General features: G+C 38.9%; 1 long non-coding RNA gene across 1 annotated transcript; it reads left to right on the top strand.

Moving 5' to 3' along the window:
- Positions 1 to 749: 749 nt before the first annotated feature.
- Positions 750 to 1283, top strand: LOC127794550 (uncharacterized). Its single transcript, XR_008021698.1, has 3 exons — positions 750 to 835; positions 911 to 970; positions 1258 to 1283. It is a non-coding gene; the product is annotated as an uncharacterized LOC127794550 (long non-coding RNA).
- The last annotated feature ends 18363 nt before the right edge of the window (positions 1284 to 19646 follow it).

Consider the following 19646-nt stretch of genomic DNA (forward strand, 5'->3'; position numbering starts at 1 on the left):
TTGGAAGCCAAGTTTGTATCTTGGAGTGACACTTGGCATAATCTTAGAATTTGAGAGAAATTAACATATATAAGAAATGTGGGAGCATGTATATATATATGTGGAATTATGAGTTGGAGAATGATTTAAATTAAATGCAAAAAGAAAGGATAATTGGTCTTTCAAGCATTTAATGAGAGGCATTATGGTGTTGGATTAAAGAAAATCCAAATGAAATGTGAAAATAGTCACCATTAATGTTTGAAATTATGGTGAATTAAATAAATGAAATGGAAAATGGAAAAATGGTCACCCATTAATGCTTGGAAAATGGTGTGATTTATTTAAATGAAAAATGAGGGATTATGTCTTTCAAGTAGTCTCTCATGTGATGGTGGAAATTAGTCTCATTAATTTAAATGGGAAATAAATATAAATTCAATGGATGAGATGTATTCTTGAATTAGAGAATAAATCCTATGGTGGGGATTTAAAGAGAAGAAATGGCATGGATTGCCATCCTAATAAAAGTGTGCTTTCTTTTAATGGTGGAGATGAAGTCTTGCAAAGACAAAGGAAATCCAATGGATGAGAGTAATCAAGACCAAAGCACATGGATTGTGCTTTCTTGTGTGGTTGGGATTTTCTTTCAAAAAGCAAATGGAAATCAAGGGCTAAGATTAAGTCTTGAAATTGAGATTTCAAGACAAGAGTAGTATTTAAAGGGAAAGTAAGCCCTTGTCTCAAGTTTTACCATTTCAAAGAAAGAAAGAAAATGAGAGGAAGGAAGAGTTGTCTTCCAAGAAGAAGAAAGGGAGAAAATGAAAGAATGGAGAAGAAATGAAGATCAACCAAGGTATGTTCCATTCTTCTTTTCTCTATTTAGTATTCTTGTATTTAAAGTGAGTGACAAGTTGAAATGCCATTTTAGGTGGGAGAAAATGGTGTAGGAAGCTCTCTTGAAATAAAGATAGGGAGGTTCAAGAATAAGGTAAGGGATGGCCCCATGTGGAGGTGGCCTTGCATTGCATTGTAAGTAGGTTGCATAGACTTTTATGTATCTCTTTGCATGCTTTATTTGTTCATGAGACCTATGGCCATGGGGGTGGGAAAGAAATGGTAGGTTGATGCCTCAAACCATGTTGGGTTGTGAGGATGGAATGACCTAACCATGCTTGCATGCATTTGCATTACATAGACTTGTTATGCTTGTATTTACTTTGCATATGCACCCTTACTGAGCTTTTGAGCTCATAAGGTTTTATCCTCCCCTTGTAGGTTGTTCTTATGTCAAAAGAGAGAAGAAAAGGTGGCAAGCGTGTGGGTGGAAGCTCATGGTGTTTACTTATTTTTGTTGTAAATGTATGGCTTATGGAAGCCTATGTTATTGTGTTTGATTCATGAGATGTAAATTTTATTGGGTTGGTAATGGCTTGTTTAAGCCTAAGTCAATGAGTGTATATTTCTTGAAGTGTTGATTTTTTTTAAGTGAATGAGATTGAGGCTTATGGCATGTTGAAGCCTAGGCAAAAACCTCACTTTGGTATGAGTTGTTGTGGAAGCATTAAGAGCATAAATTTAAGCCTTAATTTTGGAGAAAAAGAGGCTAAATTTAAAGGAAAATGAAGTTTATTTATTCACTTTAAATTCTGGAAAATTTGGGGTTTTATAGCCCAAGGAAGAGAAAAAAAAGAAAAAGAAAGAAGTGTGGAAGGCAGCTGGAGCAGCAGAGGGCTGCCAGCCAGCTGTAGGCCGTAGGGCGGCCGTAAGCGCGGGCGCGCGCGCGCGCGCGGCCAGGCGCGCGCGGGGGCGTGCTCGCGTGGCTAGGCGCGCGGGCAGGCGCGCTGCCGCGCGGCATGCGCGGCCAGCCCGCGCGGCCAGCTGCCAGCGGGGCCCTGCTCGCCAATTTTTTTTAAAAAAATTGGAATTTTGGGAGAAATTGGGGCATTTCTTTATTGATTTTTGGGCCCCGGAGGAAATTTCAAATAAAGGGATTTTTCAGGCATTTTAAGAGAAAATGCCGAAATTTTGGAAAATTGAAAATATGAGTTTTTCCTCCAAATTTGGTAATCAATCAATGGATTGATTTTTAAATGGTGATTTTATGGAGCCCGGTGAAAATTCTTGAATGGAAAAGAATTAAATAAAAAAAAAATATGACGATTGGGCGCTTGAAGGAGATTTTCTTTATAGCCAATGCGGTGTGGCTAAAGCCTAATTCTGCTAGCGAATCCTGGGATTCCGCGAAGGGAAGGACAAGCCTAGTTCCCACCTAGGGCGTTTCGTCTTGAAACAGGGTTCACCCTTCGCCACAGGCCGGGCAGGTGGACAATTTAGGAGATTGTTCATGAGTAACACCTGTAAGTGGGAGCTGGGCGTTACAACATAGCCGAGTGGTATCCCCCCTCACTCGGCGTGACCGAGTGGGGGTCCACTCTGCATGGCCCACACTTGGTCATACCGAGTGGCCCCTCCCCCAAACTCGGCCTAACCGAGTAGAGGTCACTCGGCATGGCCGAGTGACCCTTCGGGATTGGCAATCCAGCCGAATCCCCCCCTCTCGCTAGTCGATCAGCATTGCGAAATCTCCGGAGCAGGCCACGAAATTTTTGTAATGGGCCACGAGATTTCCGCCAAGAAAATTGGGAGACGTCCCTCAGCCTCCGCTATAAATACAAAGACCCCCTTCATCATAAGGTACTCAATTTTGAGTAATTGAAGCACACTTTTCTCATTTTCTCTCGAGATCTGACTCAAGCATCGGAGGATTTGCGCGAGGACCCCCACCCACGTCCTAACGGTGCTCTTGTTTTGTAGGCCACTCATCATCAGGGCCACTCGTCATCAAGGCCACTCGTCATCTTCAGGCCACTCGTCACCAAGGTCACTCGTCATCAGGGCCACTCGTCATCAAGGCCACTCGTCACCAAGGTCACTCGTCATCAAGGCCACTCGTCATCAGGCCCACTCGTCATCAAGGCCACTCGGTCATAGGCCACTCGATCATTTTAGGCCACCTGATCATCTTAGGCCACCTGATCATTTTTGGTCACCTAATCATCAGCCCACCAGATCATCAACCCACCAGATCATCAACCCTATCAGATTATCAGATCTGGACCTTTAGCAGATCCAATTGCTTGTCAAGATTCTCATCTGCAAAGACACAACTCTCAAGACTCTTACGTCAATTTGCAATTAAAAATAGATTGTTGTATTTTGGCAACAACAATATCTTTTTTTTTATTTTATATATATTTTTATATTAATTTTTTTAAACCTGCACGCAATCACAAAATGCATAATAGTATTCAATTTAAACCATTTTAAGATCAAAATAAGGGTGAGATTATAACAAAATTTTTACAAAATTGATCACTAATCATTTGCTAGAGGCCAATCTTATCTTATGTGTTCATACCGATACATTGCCAACATATTCGGAAGCCTAATGAGTCATACGCAATAGGCACGGTCCCTAGCTTAAACCATGAGAGCGGACATATGGTTAAGTGGGACGCTTCGACAAGAAGTTATGCCATCGTAGGTTCTCACGAAAAAAGAATAAAGGGACGTAATGACGTCAATATGATGAGGAGTCGTCATAATGGAAAGAGTTTCCTAAAATGACAATTGATTAAATTAGGAAGGAGTTTCAAATTTAATAATTTTCTATTTGTTGGAGTGGTAATAGGAAATAAAATATATTTGGGTTTAAGTTAATATTTGGACTAGATTTGATTTGGGTCAAATATTAAATTAAATATTATATTTGGACTAAATTGGATTTGGGCCAAATATTAAATATTATATTTGGACTAAATTAAATTTGGGCCAAATATTAAGTTAAATATTATATTTGGGCTTGAAATAGATTTGGGTAAAAATATTTTATTGAAATTTATAATTAGATTTAGGCCGCTTTGTAACACCCTCTCTCCTAGAACTAACTGAGAAGAGGTGCTACTGGGGATAATAAAATAAACTGGCTGATAAACAAAAATCTGATACCATGACTGAACATTTCAATCAACTGGAATAAAAACTCTGAGTCAATGTAGACTGAAAAGCAAAAACTCTGTCTAAGGGACAATCCCTCAACTGAAATATAAAATAGATCTAAACTGAGAAAACACTATGAAACTCAATAGACTCCTAGACATTTTTTATCTTGAGCAGCTCCACGTACACACACTACTGAACACTGCTGCTAGGCCCCACATCTGATACTCCCCTACTAGAACCTGGAGGGGTGAAGAGTACAAGGTGAACTACAAAAGCTCAGCAAGTAACAAGATGGAAAGAATACTGAAGCTGAATCGAAGAATATCGATACTGATAAATAGTTGACTGAACTTGTACTGGATAATCACTGTCTGATTGCATTCATAAAAATGTAATGCACATAAACTGTAAACTAAATGCAGGTATGCAACTTTAGCTCATAGGCCCACATAATCTGATAATACATACCTGTCTGAACTGAAACCTGCATACATAAAAACTGTAAGCACATACTGTGGGCAAAGCCCCTTACCCCCTGGTTGCCACCAGGCGAGCAACTCATAAACTGAGTTGAAACTGAAACTGATGGGATCCCCGCGAACAAGCTGCCTGGCGCGCATAATGCAATGTAATGGTCACATAAATGCTGGCACACGATATGTAGTGCTCCATATAAACTCATGCTCAATGCTCATACCAAAATGTATGCACATAATCTCACAAAATAATGCTGATCATGTTATAATAATGCTGAACATGATATGATCTTCATCTATATGTTAGAATACAAAGATTCAATGAACTATGATTTAGGGTATGGGTATGATTAACTTGTCATGTTCTGGCTTATGAATTCAATGTTGGAAGGTATTGAATACATTAATTGAATTAAACTTGAATTAGGACTCACTGGAAGCTAAATTAGATTTCTGGAAAAGTCATCCGGATATCAGGAAGGATATCCGGATATGATGAAAGACATCCGGATATTAAGAAGGCTCATCCAAATACACTGACATTCAAAGTAGATGCTATTCAAATATGTTGGGAAGTATTCATATATGAACTAGGACATCCAGATATGATTCTGGTCATCTGGATATCTCACTGATGCATTCGGATATAACTGGGGACTATTCGAATGAAAAATTTAACTTTTTAGGGAGGCATCCGGATATCAGGCGAGACATCCGGATATTATCTTGACCTTTCCGGATGTATAAACAAACCATCCGGATATCATACTCGAAGAACTTTAGATACATCTAGATACGATACAAGGTATTCGGATATTAGAACTTAGAGTAATAAAACTTGCAATCCAAAATGGATAAGGATTAATGGAACTTGCAATCCAAAATGGATGAGGATTAATGGAACTTGCATTCCAAAATGGATAAGGATTAATAGAACTTGCAATCCAAAATGGATAAGGATTAATAGAACTTGTAATCCAAACTGGATAAGGATTAATAGAGCTTGCAATCCAAAATGGATAAAGATTAATAGAGCTTGCAATCCAAAATGGATAAGGATTAATGGAACTTGCAATCCAAAATGGATGAGAATTAATTGAACTTGCAATCCAAAATAAATAAGAATTAATGGAACTTGCAATCCAAAATGGATAAGGATTAATGGAACTTGCAATCCAAAATGGATGAGGATTAATAGAACTTGCAATCTAAAATGGATGAGGATTAATGGAACTTGCAATCCAAAATGGATCAGGATTAATGGAACTTGCAATCCAAAATGGATAAGGATTAATAGAACGTGCAATCCAAAATGGATAAGGATTAATGGAACTTGCAATCCAAAATGGATGAGGATTAATGGAACTTGCAATCCAAAATGGATAAGGATTTATAGAACTTGTAATCCAAAATGGATAGAGATTAATAGAACTTGCAATCCAAAATGGATGAGGATTAATAGAACTTACAATCCAAAATGGAAAAGGATTAATAGAACTTGCAATCCAAAATGGATAAGGATTAATAAAACTTGCTCATAACTTCACTGTTATATGCATATATATATATATATATACGTCTCTGCTTACTGATATAAAATCTGAGAACTCAATGAGGAACTGGAATAATCTGAAAAACTTATATGAACCTGTAATGGAAGGGATTACAGGAAGAATACTTGCCTGATAGAACTCTTTGATCGAACCCTGGAGCGATCCTGAAGACTCTAGCAAGCCTCTGCTATCTCTTGGCCTCTCTGTTCTTCACACGGCGTGAAGAAAAACTAAGCTAATGGGCTCTATATATAGACATAAAGTCCTAGATCTCTTTCCTTTTATAACTTGGAATCCCTCTCCCAATTGAACTTGGAGACTCTCAAAACCTTCTCCTATTGGGACTAGGAGACTCTTAATCGAAATCCATCTCATACATGGATTCTTATTCTCCTTTAAATACATAATCCCACTTAATTAATAATAATACAAAAATTATTATTAAAACTCTCAAATAATAATAAAACTCCAAAATCACCTTCATGCCCTTGCATTTAATTTCCAAAATAAATAACTAGAATTAAATGCTATTTATATACTATTATCTCAATTAAAAATCTAAATTGCCACCTTGGCAAATTCTTTTAAACTCCAAAATTAAAAAGAAATAAATGCTATTCTTTTCCTTCAAAATCTCTAAATTGCCACATTAAATAATTAATTGGCAAAATCGCTTAATCAAATACCTCAACAATTAATTAAATCATTCTTGAATAATTACTAGGCCCTCTAATGGGTCGGTACAATTTCTCCCCTCCTGAAAAGAATTTGTTCCTCCAAATTCGTACCTGGTTACTCAAATAACGAGGGGTAAAGACGCCTCATCTCTTCTTCTAATTCTCACGTCGCCTCTTCTGACGAGTGTCGCTACCATTGCACTTTCATGAGAGGAATTGATCGGTTCCCCAAAATCCTTTCTTTTCACTCTAGAATACTGATAGGCATCTCTTCATAAGACACGTCTTCTCTAACTTCAAGAGTCTGAAAATCAATCACAAGTTGAGGATCTGGCACATACTTCCTCAACATCGAAACGTGAAACACGTTATGGACATGGGACAACTGAGGTGGTAAAGCTAACTCATATGCCAAAGTCCCAATCCATCTCAATATCTCAGATGGAGCAATGTAACGGGGACTAAGCTTCCCTGTTACGCCAAATCTGCACACCCTTTAATAGGCATGACTCTTAACCAAACATGGTCGCCTACCTCAAACTTGAGGTCTTGTCGTCACTTATCTGCATAGCTCTTCTGTCTGTCTTGTGTCGTTTTCATTATAGCTTTGATAACTCGAATCTTTTCTGATGTCTGCTCAATAATTTTAGGACATAATAAAGCCCTATCACCAATCTCTTTCCAACATATTGGCAATCGACATGGTCGCCCATACAAAGCCTCTTACGGACATTCCAATACTTGAATAGAAACTATTATTGTAGACAAATTATACCAAAGGTAGATGCTCATCCCAACTACTTTGAAAATCTAGAACAAAAGCTCTCAACATATCCTTGAGAGTCTTGATAGTCCTTTCTGACTAACCGTCTGTCTAATGATGAAATGTCGTATTAAACTTCAACTGAGATCTCAATGCCTCATGCAAAGCTCCCCAAAAATGAGAAGTAAAACGAGGATCTCGATCTGATACAATGCGGGATGGAACACCGTGTCACTTCACGATCTCCTCAATATAAATTCTTGCAAACCTATTCAATGGGTAAGTCTTCTTAATAGGCAGAAAATGGGCTAATTTAGCCAAACCAACAATAATCACCCATATAGCATCATAGCCTCTAATCGTCCTGGTAAACCCATCACAAAAATCCATATCAACATTATCCCATTTCCACTCTGGAATAGGTAATGGAACTAATAAATCTACGGGTTTCTGATGTTCCGCTTTTAACTTGCTGACATACTGAACACTGTGAAACAAATTTTGCTACATCTTTCTTCATACCACACCACCAATACTATCACTTTAGGTTATAGTATATCTTTGTAACACCTGCATAAATAGTGTAACGACTTTTGTACTTCATTCAAAATCTCTTGCTTAAGATTTTCATCATTAGCTATACAAATACGTCCTTGAAATAGGAGTATATCATCACTCCGTAGAGTATATCCCAAAGGAGAAAGTTTCTCAATATCTGTTAAAATCTATGCTAACTTCTCATCTTTTGATTGTTGTTTCTTAAGTCGGTCAAATAACTCAGGTTGTATTCTCATGTAAGCACAATTCACAAACTGATCTATCCTCTAGGGCTAAAATAGATAAAACACTTAATTTCTCCAATAACTTCCATTCTTAAACCATCATCGTAAGCATAGAAGCTCCTCCCCGACTCAAAACATCGGCTACCATATTGGCCTTTCCTGGATGGTATAGAATCTCATAGTCGAAGTCCTTAAATAACTCGATCCAACATCTTTGCCTCTTGTTCAATTCTTTCTGGGATAGAAGATAATGTAAACTCTTATGATCTGTATAAATTTTTAACTTTCTCACCATATAAATTGTGTCGCCATATCTTCAATGCAAATACTACCACTGCCAACTCCAAATCATGAGTAGGGTAATTCACCTCATGTTTCTTTAATTGTCTGGATGCATAAGCATTAACTCAACCTTATTTCATCAATACGTAACCCAAACCTGAATGGGATGCATCGTTATATATGGAATATTTCTCTCCACTTCTTGGTATCGGTAAGACTGGTGCGATAGTCAACTTCTGCTTTAATTCTTGGAAAGCACGTTCACATGCGACATTCCATTCAATCTTCTCTCATTTTCTTGTTAACTTAGTCTTAGGGGAAGATAAACAAGCAAATCCCTCAATGAATCGCCTATAATAGCCTATAAGGCCTAGAAAACTATGTATCTCTGTCACTGTCGTCGGCCTCGGCTAATCCATAACTACTTTAGTCTTGTCTGGATCTACTGAAATACCGTCTCCAAACACCACATGACTTAGAAATCCAATCTGAGTGAGCCAAAACTCACACTTACTGAACTTGACATACAGTTGCTCTTCTCTGAGCCTCTATAGTACCGAGTAAGATGCTCTATATGCTCCTTTACACTGGGTGAGTAGACTAGAACTCGATCCATCAAATCCATGAAAACAGCTGGAGCATTTGTCAACCCAAATGGTATCACCACAAACTCGTAGTGTCCATGGCGAGTCTTGAAAGTAGTCTTCTGAATATCATTATCTCTGACTCGCGCCTGATGGTATCCTGATCTCAAATCTATCTTCGAGAATACCTTAGCTCCTCTCAACTGATCCAATAAGTCATCCACTTGAGGTAAGGGATACTTATTCTTCATTGTCACCTGGTTCAATTGGTGATAGTCAATACATAATCTCAAAGATTCATCTTTCCTCCTCACAAACCATTCTGGTGCACCCTACGGGGATGAATTGGGATAAAATGCTTTTCTATTAATTCTTCTAACTGGGCTTTCAACTCCTTTAGTTTATCAGGTGCCATTCGATATGGATCCTTAGAAATAGGCTGTATACTAGGTAATAACTCAATAGTAAACTCTGCTCCTCTCTGAGGAGGTAATCCTGGTAATTCATCAAGGAAAGCTTATGAGAAATCTCGTACTACTGGCACCTCAAACAACTTCTTCTTGCTTCCCTCATCTGAGGAAACAAAAACTAGGTAAACTTTACTTCCATCACGCATCAACTTCTCAACTTTCATCACCAAGATCATAGGAATCGTAGACATAGGCTTGACTTCTTTATATATCTGAACTGGCTGTTGAGGTAGATCAAATTCAATAATCGTCTGTCGACGGTCAACTCTTGCATAATGCTATGACAATCAATCCATGACAAGGATCAAATCAAAATTTCTAACATCAAGAATTTTTAAGTTTCCAAATAACTTCTTATCATGTACCTCGATCTTGCAATTCTCAAACATTTCTCTTGATAGCATATGCTTGCTGAACTACTGTGGCATAATACACACTCTGAGCTCCTCCAAAAGTGTGGCAAATATCAACACACAATCCTCTCTAAAATTTAACATCCTTCTTAGCTTTAGTGGACACTAACTCTGAGGCCTATCTAGTCAAGGCTGTAAACTCTACCTCATCTTGGGCCACTGTCTTGGTACCTTACACCAACTCATCAAACTCAAAAACAAACTTTCTGGTCCTCGACCCATGCTGGATAATAAGAATCATTGAATATTTGCTGAAACCCAACCCAAGTGGGTTTTTGATTACCAAACCTTTGGCGGGCGGTCTCCCACCATCTCTCGACATCGCCTCTAAATAAAAAATGTGCTAAGTTGCACTCGACGATCGTCTATATGACTGCTACACTACCCTGCACATTTATTTATCAAAACTACAACCAAATTCACCTAACCTCAATCCTCTTATTAAAGTAGGTGTAGGGCGATTATACTCGCCAGTGTGCGAGTGTGCGTGTAGTACAATTTTAAATTTATATTTCGGTGAGTCCGAGTCGATTCACAGGGAGATTATTTATGGATGAAAATGAAGATCACACAATATTTGATTTTAGGAGGTAATTAAGATGATCTAAAGACAATAATTAAAGCTAAACTAATACTGAATTTAAGTAGCTTGGGTCAAGATAATTTCAGTGTCAAAACCAATTAATTCCCAATTTGATAGAAAAGATCAGCAATATTCATCTGAATTAAGTTTTACAGCTCTGTTAGTAAATTTAGTTCAAGATAATGGTAATTTTTGTTTAAGCAATATCCATACATGGCATGGAAATTCTAAGTTAAGCAATTACCATAAATTGAACTATATTCCATAGACAAAATTTATAGATATAGATTAATCATTTAGGCTTGGGTATGAAAACATTTCTAGATCTAGCAATCTCCATACGTGGCATGAAAATTCTAAGTTAGGCTTATGCTCCAATCCAAACTTAAAGATACACTATACGCACACTGCTCAAATTGAATCAGATTAATATTACATATTTTAAGTGCAGCTTTCTTCGGGAATCATTGGCGTTGGACACTGTCCTTGCCTTAACCCAAGAATGGATTTAGCTACTCATCTTAATTTTAAAATAAATTGGCAGGAATTTAAATGACGGGAATTAAAAGACAGTATTTAAAAGACTATTTTTTAACCGACCAAATAGGCGGTATATAATTGAAAGACAATAATTGAAAGACTATTTTGAACCGACCATATAGGCGGTATATAATGAAAAGACAATAATCGAAAGACTATTTTTTAACCGACCATATAGGCGGTATATAATGAAAAGACAATAATTGAAAGACTATTTTTTTAACCGACCATATAGGCGGTATATAATAAAAAGACAATATGAATAACATAATACAACTATATGGAAACAAAAGTTGAAGATTTAAGAGAGAAATTCTAAGAACGAAACTATATAGAAACTAAAGTTGAAAATTTAAGAGAGAAATCTAAAGATCACAACTATACTTTTATTATCAGAAAATCCAATCCTTACAAATGCACCCTAAGTGCTCTATTTATAGGCTAGAAAATGTAATGGAAACTATTCAATTATATAATTTAATAATACAAAATATCTAATTAATGATGTAAGCGATGATGTAATTCCAACTCATGATGTAAGCGATGATGTCACTCCAACCCATGATGTAAGCGATGATGTCACTCCAACCCATGATGTAAGCGATGATGTCATTCCAACCCATGATGTAAGCGATGATGTCATCAATTTGTGGGACTTGGGCTTTTCATGTTTTTGGGCTTGGGCCTTCCTTGTGTTGGGCTTGAGCTTGGGCTTGGGCCTTTATTGTGTTGGGCTTGAGCCTGGGCTTTCCATATTTTTATATTATTATATTATTATATATATTATATTTATTTTTTTATATTTTATATATATTTTTATATTAATATTTTAAACATGCACAAAATCACAAAATGCATAATAATATTCAATTTAAACTATTTTAAGATCAAAATAAGGGTGAAATTATAACAAAATTTTTACAAAATTGATCACTAATCACTATACAATCAATAGCATCCAATTCTCAACTGCTGCTGGATCTGTGCCTTCCTGGAATGCTGATGGTCGGAAGGCCATGAAATCCTTTAATAGCTAACTCCCTGTATCTACCTCCACAACTAAAGCTGTTGGAGCGGCTGACTTATCGCCTCTACTATCTCTTACTTCTTGGGGAACTTGTCCTTGCCTAATTAATAGCTAGGGTATCTATTACCCTCATCAATCCTGCTAACATACCTCACATCTCGGCCATTCCCTGCCGTAGATCACGACTAGACTCTCCTGGTGAGCCTAGTGTGGACACTGGAACCTCGTCTTCCATAGAAGCATCCTATCTGTGAGTATGGGGTCGTCCACCTTTATTACTCGTCTTTCTGCATTACCACTTAGGGTTAGAATACTGTTAATTAGGCCAACTTATCTAACTGACGGACACAAGTCCTAACTCTACCCAACATCCTATGTGTGTATGAGAGACTCCTCAAAACACCGCTCTGATACCAATACTGTAACACCCCATCTCCTAGAACTAACCGAGAAGAGGTGCTATTGGAGATAATAAAATAAACTGGCTAATAAACAAAAATCTGATACCATGACTGAACATTTCAATCAACTGGAATAAAAACTCTGAGTCAATGTAGACTGAAAAGAAAAAACTCTGTCTAAGGGACAATCCCTCAACTGAAATATAAAATAGATCTAAACTGAGAAAACACTATGAAACTCAACAGACTCCCAGACATCTGTTATCTTGAGCAGCTCCACGTACACACACTACTGAACACTGCTACTAGGCCCCACATCTGATACTCCCCTACTAGAACCTGGAGGGGTGAAGAGTACAAGGTGAGCTACAAAAGCTCAGCAAGTAACAAGCTGGAAAGGATACTGAAGCTGAATCGAAGAATATCGATACTGATAAATAGTTGACTGAACTTGTACTGGATAATCACTGTCTGATTGCATTCATAAAAATGTAATGCACATAAACTGTAAACTAAATGCAGGTATGCAACTTTGGCTCATAGGCCCACATAATCTGATAATACATACCTGTCTGAACTGAAACCTGCATACATAAAAACTGTAAGCACATACTATGGGCAAAGCCCCTAGGCCCCTGGTTGCCACCAGGCGAGCAACTCATAAACTGAGTTGAAACTGAAACTGATGGGATCCCCACGGACAAGCCGCCTGGCGCGCATAATGCAATGCAATGGTCACATAAATGCTGGCACACGATATGTAGTGCTCCATATAAAGTCATGCTCAATGCTCATACCAAAATGTATGCACATAATCTCACAAAATAATGCTGATCATGTTATAATAATACTGAACATGATATGATCTTCATCTATATGTTAGAATACAAAGATTCAATGAACTATGATTTAGGATATGGGTATGATTAACTTATCATGTTCTGGCTTATGAATTCAATGTTGGAAGGTATTGAATACATTAATTGAATTAAACTTGAATTAGGACTCACTGGAAGCTAAATTAGATTTCTGGAAAAGTCATCGGGATATCAGGAAGGATATCCGGATATGATGAAAGACATCCGAATATTAAGAAGGCTCATCTAAATACACTGACATTCAAAGTAGATGCTATTCAGATATGCTGGGAAGTATTCAGATATGAACTAGGACATCCGGATATGATTCTAGTCATCTGGATATCGCACTGATGCATTCGGATATAATTGGGGACTATTCGAATGAAAAATTTAACTTTTGAGGGAGGCATCCGGATATCAGGCGAGACATCCAGATATTATCTTGACCTTTCCAGATGTATAAACAAACCATCCGGATATCATATTCGAAGAACTTTAGATACATCTGGATACGATACAAGGTATCCGGATATTAGACCTTAGAGTAATAGAACTTGCAATCCAAAATGGATAAGGATTAATGGAACTTCCAATCCAAAATGGATGAGGATTAATGGAACTTGCAATCCAAAATGGATAAGGATTAATAGAACTTGCAATCCAAAATGGATAAGGATTAATAGAGCTTGCAATCCAAAATGGATAAAGATTAATAGAGCTTGCAATCCAAAATGGATAAGGATTAATGGAACTTACAATCCAAAATGGATGAGAATTAATTGAACTTGCAATCCAAAATAAATAAGAATTAATGGAACTTGCAATCCAAAATGGATAAGGATTAATGGAACTTGCAATCCAAAATGGATAAGGATTAATAGAACTTGCAATCTAAAATGGATGAGGATTAATAGAACTTGCAATCCAAAATGGATCAGGATTAATGGAACTTGCAATCCAAAATGGATAAGGATTAATAGAACTTGCAATCCAAAATGGATGAGGATTAATGGAAGTTGCAATCCAAAATGGATGAGGATTAATGGAACTTGCAATCCAAAATGGATGAGGATTAATAGAACTTACAATCCAAAATGGATAAGGATTAATAGAACTTGCAATCCAAAATGGATAAGGATTAATAAAACTTGCTCATAACTTCACTGTTATATGCATATATATATATATATACGTCTCTACTTACTGATATAAAATCTGAGAACTCAATGAAGAACTGGAATAATCTGAAAAACTTATATGAACCTGTAATGGAAGGGATTACAGGAAGAATACTTATCTGATAGAACTCTTTGATCGAACCCTGGAGCGATCTTGAAGACTCTAGCAAGCCTCTGCTATCTCTTGGTCTCTCTGTTCTTCACACGGCGTGAAGAAAAGCTAAGCTAATGGGCTCTATATATAGACATAAAGTCCTAGATCTCTTTCCTTTTATAACTTGGAATCCCTCTCCTAATTGAACTTGGAGACTCTCAAAACCTTCTCCTATTGGGACTAGGAGACTCTTAATCGAAATCCATCTCATACATGGATTCTTATTCTCCTCTAAATACATAATCCCACTTAATTAATAATAATACAAAAATTATTATTAAAACTCTCAAATAATAATAAAACTCCAAAATCACTTTCATGCCCTTGCATTTAATTTCCAAAAAAAATAACTAGAATTAAATGCTATTTATATACTATTCTCTCAATTAAAAATCTAAATTGCCACCTTGGCAAATTCTTTTAAACTCCAAAATTAAAAAGAAATAAATGCTATTCTTTTCCTTCAAAATCTCTAAATTGCCATATTAAATAATTAATTGGCAAAATCGCTTAATCAAATACTTCAACAATTAATTAAATCATTCTTGAATAATTACTAGGCTTTCTAATGGGTCATTACATGCTTAATTATATTTCTAGTTGGACTAGAATAAACCCATTTAATTAAGTTCCTAATTGGACTAAATTAAATGGGTCAGCCCATATCTATTAGGGTTTAAGAAACCCTAGAGCTTCTTATAAATACCCCTTTATGGGTTGCCCAAAAAAGAGAGTTTTTGGTGTGGTTTTTTAAGCGTTGAAAAAACAATTGCCGTTCATTCTTCCCCGTTTCTTTTGACATCGATTTGAAATATGGGCGTTCTTTTTCGTCCATACACAAGCTGCGAAAAGGAGAAGGAGCTCGCACTCTTGTTCCACTCTCCTTGCCAATGGACGCGTGCCCCGTATCACGAGGTAGAGGCCCGACACTTGGACGGCTCGAATCCGCGAACGACTCGAAAGTCTAAAGGTTAGATTTATTTTATTTGTATGTGATTGATTTGATTTCAAAGTTGATCCAATCGCCGGGATCGGGGTAAGTTCAAAAATTTTTGAACTACGTTTGATGTACCCGGGAAGGCGGAGGGATATCTAATCAAGTGTGGGCCCCAATTCGAGGGGATGAAGTGAAGGTGGAGGGTCGAGGAAGACCCACTCGGCATAACCGAGTGGGGTACCACTCGGTTGCCCAAGTGGCCGAGCCCTGCTCTGTGCAACCAAGTGGGGGTCCACTCGGTGCAATGGAGTGGAGGGCCACTCGGTTGTGCCGAGTGTCCCCTCGTCCCTGGTCGCCCTAGCCGAGTGCGGTCCACTTGGTTAGGCCGAGGGATCCCACTCGGGGAAGCAATCGAGTCGGGGGTCACTCGATTATGTCGAGTGACCCTCCGAGGTTGCTATTTCTTTGGCGATTAGCCCGATCCAACCGAGTGGCCCCCCCTCTCGCCAGCCGAACGGGCCCCGAAATTCCCAAAATAGGCCACGAGATTCTCTCCAAAAATATCGCGAGGCCTCTCTCTCTCCTCCACTATAAATATGAGACCCTGCCTTCATCACGAGGTACGTAATTTTGAGTCATTGAAGTACAATTTTCTCATTTTCTCTCGAGATCTGATTTAAGCATCAGAGGGTTTGCGTGGGGACCCCCACCCGCGTCCTAATGGTGCTCTCGTTTTGTAGGCCACTCGTCGCCCTCAGGTCACTCGGTCAACAAAGCACTTGTCGCCCTCAGGCTACTCGGTCACCAAGACCACTCGGTTAACAAGGCCACTTGTCGCCCTCAGGCCACTCTGCCACCAAGGCCACTCAGTCACCAAGGCCACTCGGTCATTTTAGGCCACTCGGTCATTTTAAGCCACCAGATCATTTTGGGCCACCAGATCATTTTAGGCCACCAGATCATTTTGGGCCACCAGATCATTTCATCCCACCAGATCAGCCGCTTAATCAGACCATCAACTTTACCAGATCCAATTGCTCATCAAGATTCTTATCAGTGAAGACACGATTTCCAAGACTCTTGTGTCTGTCCGTAATTGAAAATAGATTGTTGTATTTTGGCAACAACAATTGGTGCCGTCTGTGGGAAACGCAAGACAAAAAGTCAACTTAAGAATGGTAAACACTCGTGGACATCGACGAACTCTCTCTCAAGGCGTTGAAACACGCCCGCCACCACGGAACACTCAACAACAAAGAGCTCCTCCGCCCCCTCATAATGCTCAAACCCAAGGAGTTGATCGCTCCATTTCTCCAAACTAGCAGATGGGGAACCAACCAGTCCCACCTCCACTTAACATCGACTCAGGATCACTCCCTACTAATCAAGCTGGGACCTCACGGAAGCCACCACATACGGTCCCATGGGAAGAGTATGAAACATTGAGACAACAACACATTGAGGGTATGCAGGTACTTCGAGACATGGTTGGCGTACTCCAAAGTATGATGCCTGGAGGGACGTTGCCTGATACTCTGAAAAAGTTTATGCCGCCTCTTGAGCCTCAGCCCGAGGCGGGAGCTGATTCCTATCAAGAGGCTACCCTTGATTCTCATTCCTGATCTACTCCTCGACGAGAGGATAGGCCCAAATCACCACCACCAAGAAGGATCCGTCATTTCGTGCCTCGGAAAAATGAAAACCCAAGAGTGGAAAACAAGACCAGAAGCCCTCAAAGGCGGAGGTATCATGAAACAGTGGCCAGTACACCAACAAGACATGACAATCAAACAACAGCTAGTATGCGTGATGACATGAAAAGAGTAGTAGAACAAGTGCTCGAGCGAAAAAAGTTAATCCCTGTAACAGAAGAGCACCAGCGTAGAAAATGTCCTTTTACTGCAGATATATTGGAGAAGCCTCTGCCCCGAAAATTCAAAATGCCACAAATCACCCTCTACTCAGGAAAAGATGATCCATACGATCATGTCCAGAATTATGAGTCATTAATGATATTGCATGGGTGGGACGATGACATAATGTGTCGAGCCTTTTCCTTAACACTATTAGGACATGCTCGAACATGGTTTAACAACCTACTAGAGGCCTCCATTTCGTCATTTGGACAACTCAGAACGGAATTTATCAAGCCCTTTGTAATTAGCAGTCGAAGGAAAAAGGACGCCACCTACCTACTTAGCATACGACAAGGGAATAAAGAATCCTTACGTCAATTTGTGGATAGATTTCACAACACTACTCTTGAAGTCCCTGATCTGCTGGCCCAAGTAGCAGTGTCTGCCATGCTTCAAGGAACCTGTCTCCTCTTTCTCCAAGAGTCGCTTTCCTTAGACCCTCTAATGTCCCTAGCCGACTTATTTGTTAAAGCGAACTAGTATATCCTTCTCACTGAAATTATGAGGAATGTGGGGGGAAATGAAGACAAAGAGAGGAAGAGAAAGGAACGTGAAGGAGAAGAAGAGTCTATGTGGCGACAGGAAAGGATTAGAAGAGCAGATGTACCTAAACTACAGTTTAATCACTATGCTCGACTTTTACAACCACGATCAGCTATATTGGCCGCAGTAGAAGGAGAAGGACTCCTTAAACTTCCCCACAAAGTTGATAGACCTATGGGAAAAAATCAAGAAGAATACTGCAAATATCATCAAACTCGGGGACATTCCACTGATCATTGCAGAGAATTGAAGAATCAGATTGAAATGCTTATTCGAGAAGGACACCTCCAAAGGTATGTGAGGCATGAAGGAGAAGAAAATAGGGAACCCCAACAGAGGGAAAACAGGCGCGATGAGAAAGAAAGGAAAAACTTGAGGCAACAAGAAATGAGAAGTGATCGAAGGCAAGATCCTCAATTAGACAATGAGCCAACTCAACAAGCCATTCATGTTATTTCGGGAGGTGAAACTCTAGGTGGGGACACATCAGCCTCCTGAAAGGCATACGCCCGTCAAGCCTACCAAGTTAATTCAGTGATGGAGGTAAGAGATGATGAAGAGATGATCACCTTCGCCCCAACCGATCGAGGTGATATAATACTCCCGCATGATGATCCAATGGTTATTTCAGTAGTCGTGGCTAAGCACCCCATCAATAGAATTTTGGTAGATAGTGGCAGTTCTGTCAATTTGATCTACTGGAACTATTTTGCGCAAATGCATTTATCTCATGATCGATTGAAGAAAGTGTCCTCACCCCTGTATAGCTTCACTAGAGAAGCGGTCCCAGTTGTAGGATCTATTCAGCTACCCATTACGCTTGGGGAAGACCCTCAACTCGTAACTCGACAAGCTAATTTTATGGTGGTTAAAACCTCCTCGGCGGCATATAACATGATTCTAGGCCGCCCCTTACTCAATGACCTGAGAGCAGTAGTGTCCTCATGTTACTTATTGATGAAATTCCCCACCTCTACCAGAGTGGGGCAAGCTCGAGGAGATCAGAAGAAGGCACAAACCTGTTATGTGTCATCCACAAAAGGAAAAAGAGCTGAAGAAACCTTATCTATAGCAGAAAAGGCCATACATAAATCCTTGGAAGAAGGAGCCACACGTAAACCCCAACCTGTTGAAGAATTGGAAGCAGTACATCTGAGTGCATTAGATTCTGAGAAAGTAGCATATGTGGGGTCCCAACTTTTGGAACATATAAAAGAAGAGATTGCAAGATGCTTGTGAGAAAATTCAGACGTATTTGCTTGGAAACCAAGAGATATGCCAGGAATCAGTCCAGAAGTGATATGTCACCACTTGAATGTGGATCCCCAGTTTAAGCCAGTCTAACAGAAGAAGCGAAACATTGCCCCTGATAGACTGCAAGCATTGGAAGAAGAAGTTGATAAAATGCTAAAAGTGGGCTTCATTCGAGAAGTATTATATCCAGAGTGGTTAGCCAATGTTGTTATGGTCCCGAAGTGTTAGTGTAGGTGCTCTAGACCCAATCATATTGGGCATGTTGTACA

Source organism: Diospyros lotus, chromosome 2 (assembly GCF_014633365.1).
Source record: "Diospyros lotus cultivar Yz01 chromosome 2, ASM1463336v1, whole genome shotgun sequence".
Classification (NCBI taxonomy): domain Eukaryota; kingdom Viridiplantae; phylum Streptophyta; class Magnoliopsida; order Ericales; family Ebenaceae; genus Diospyros; species Diospyros lotus.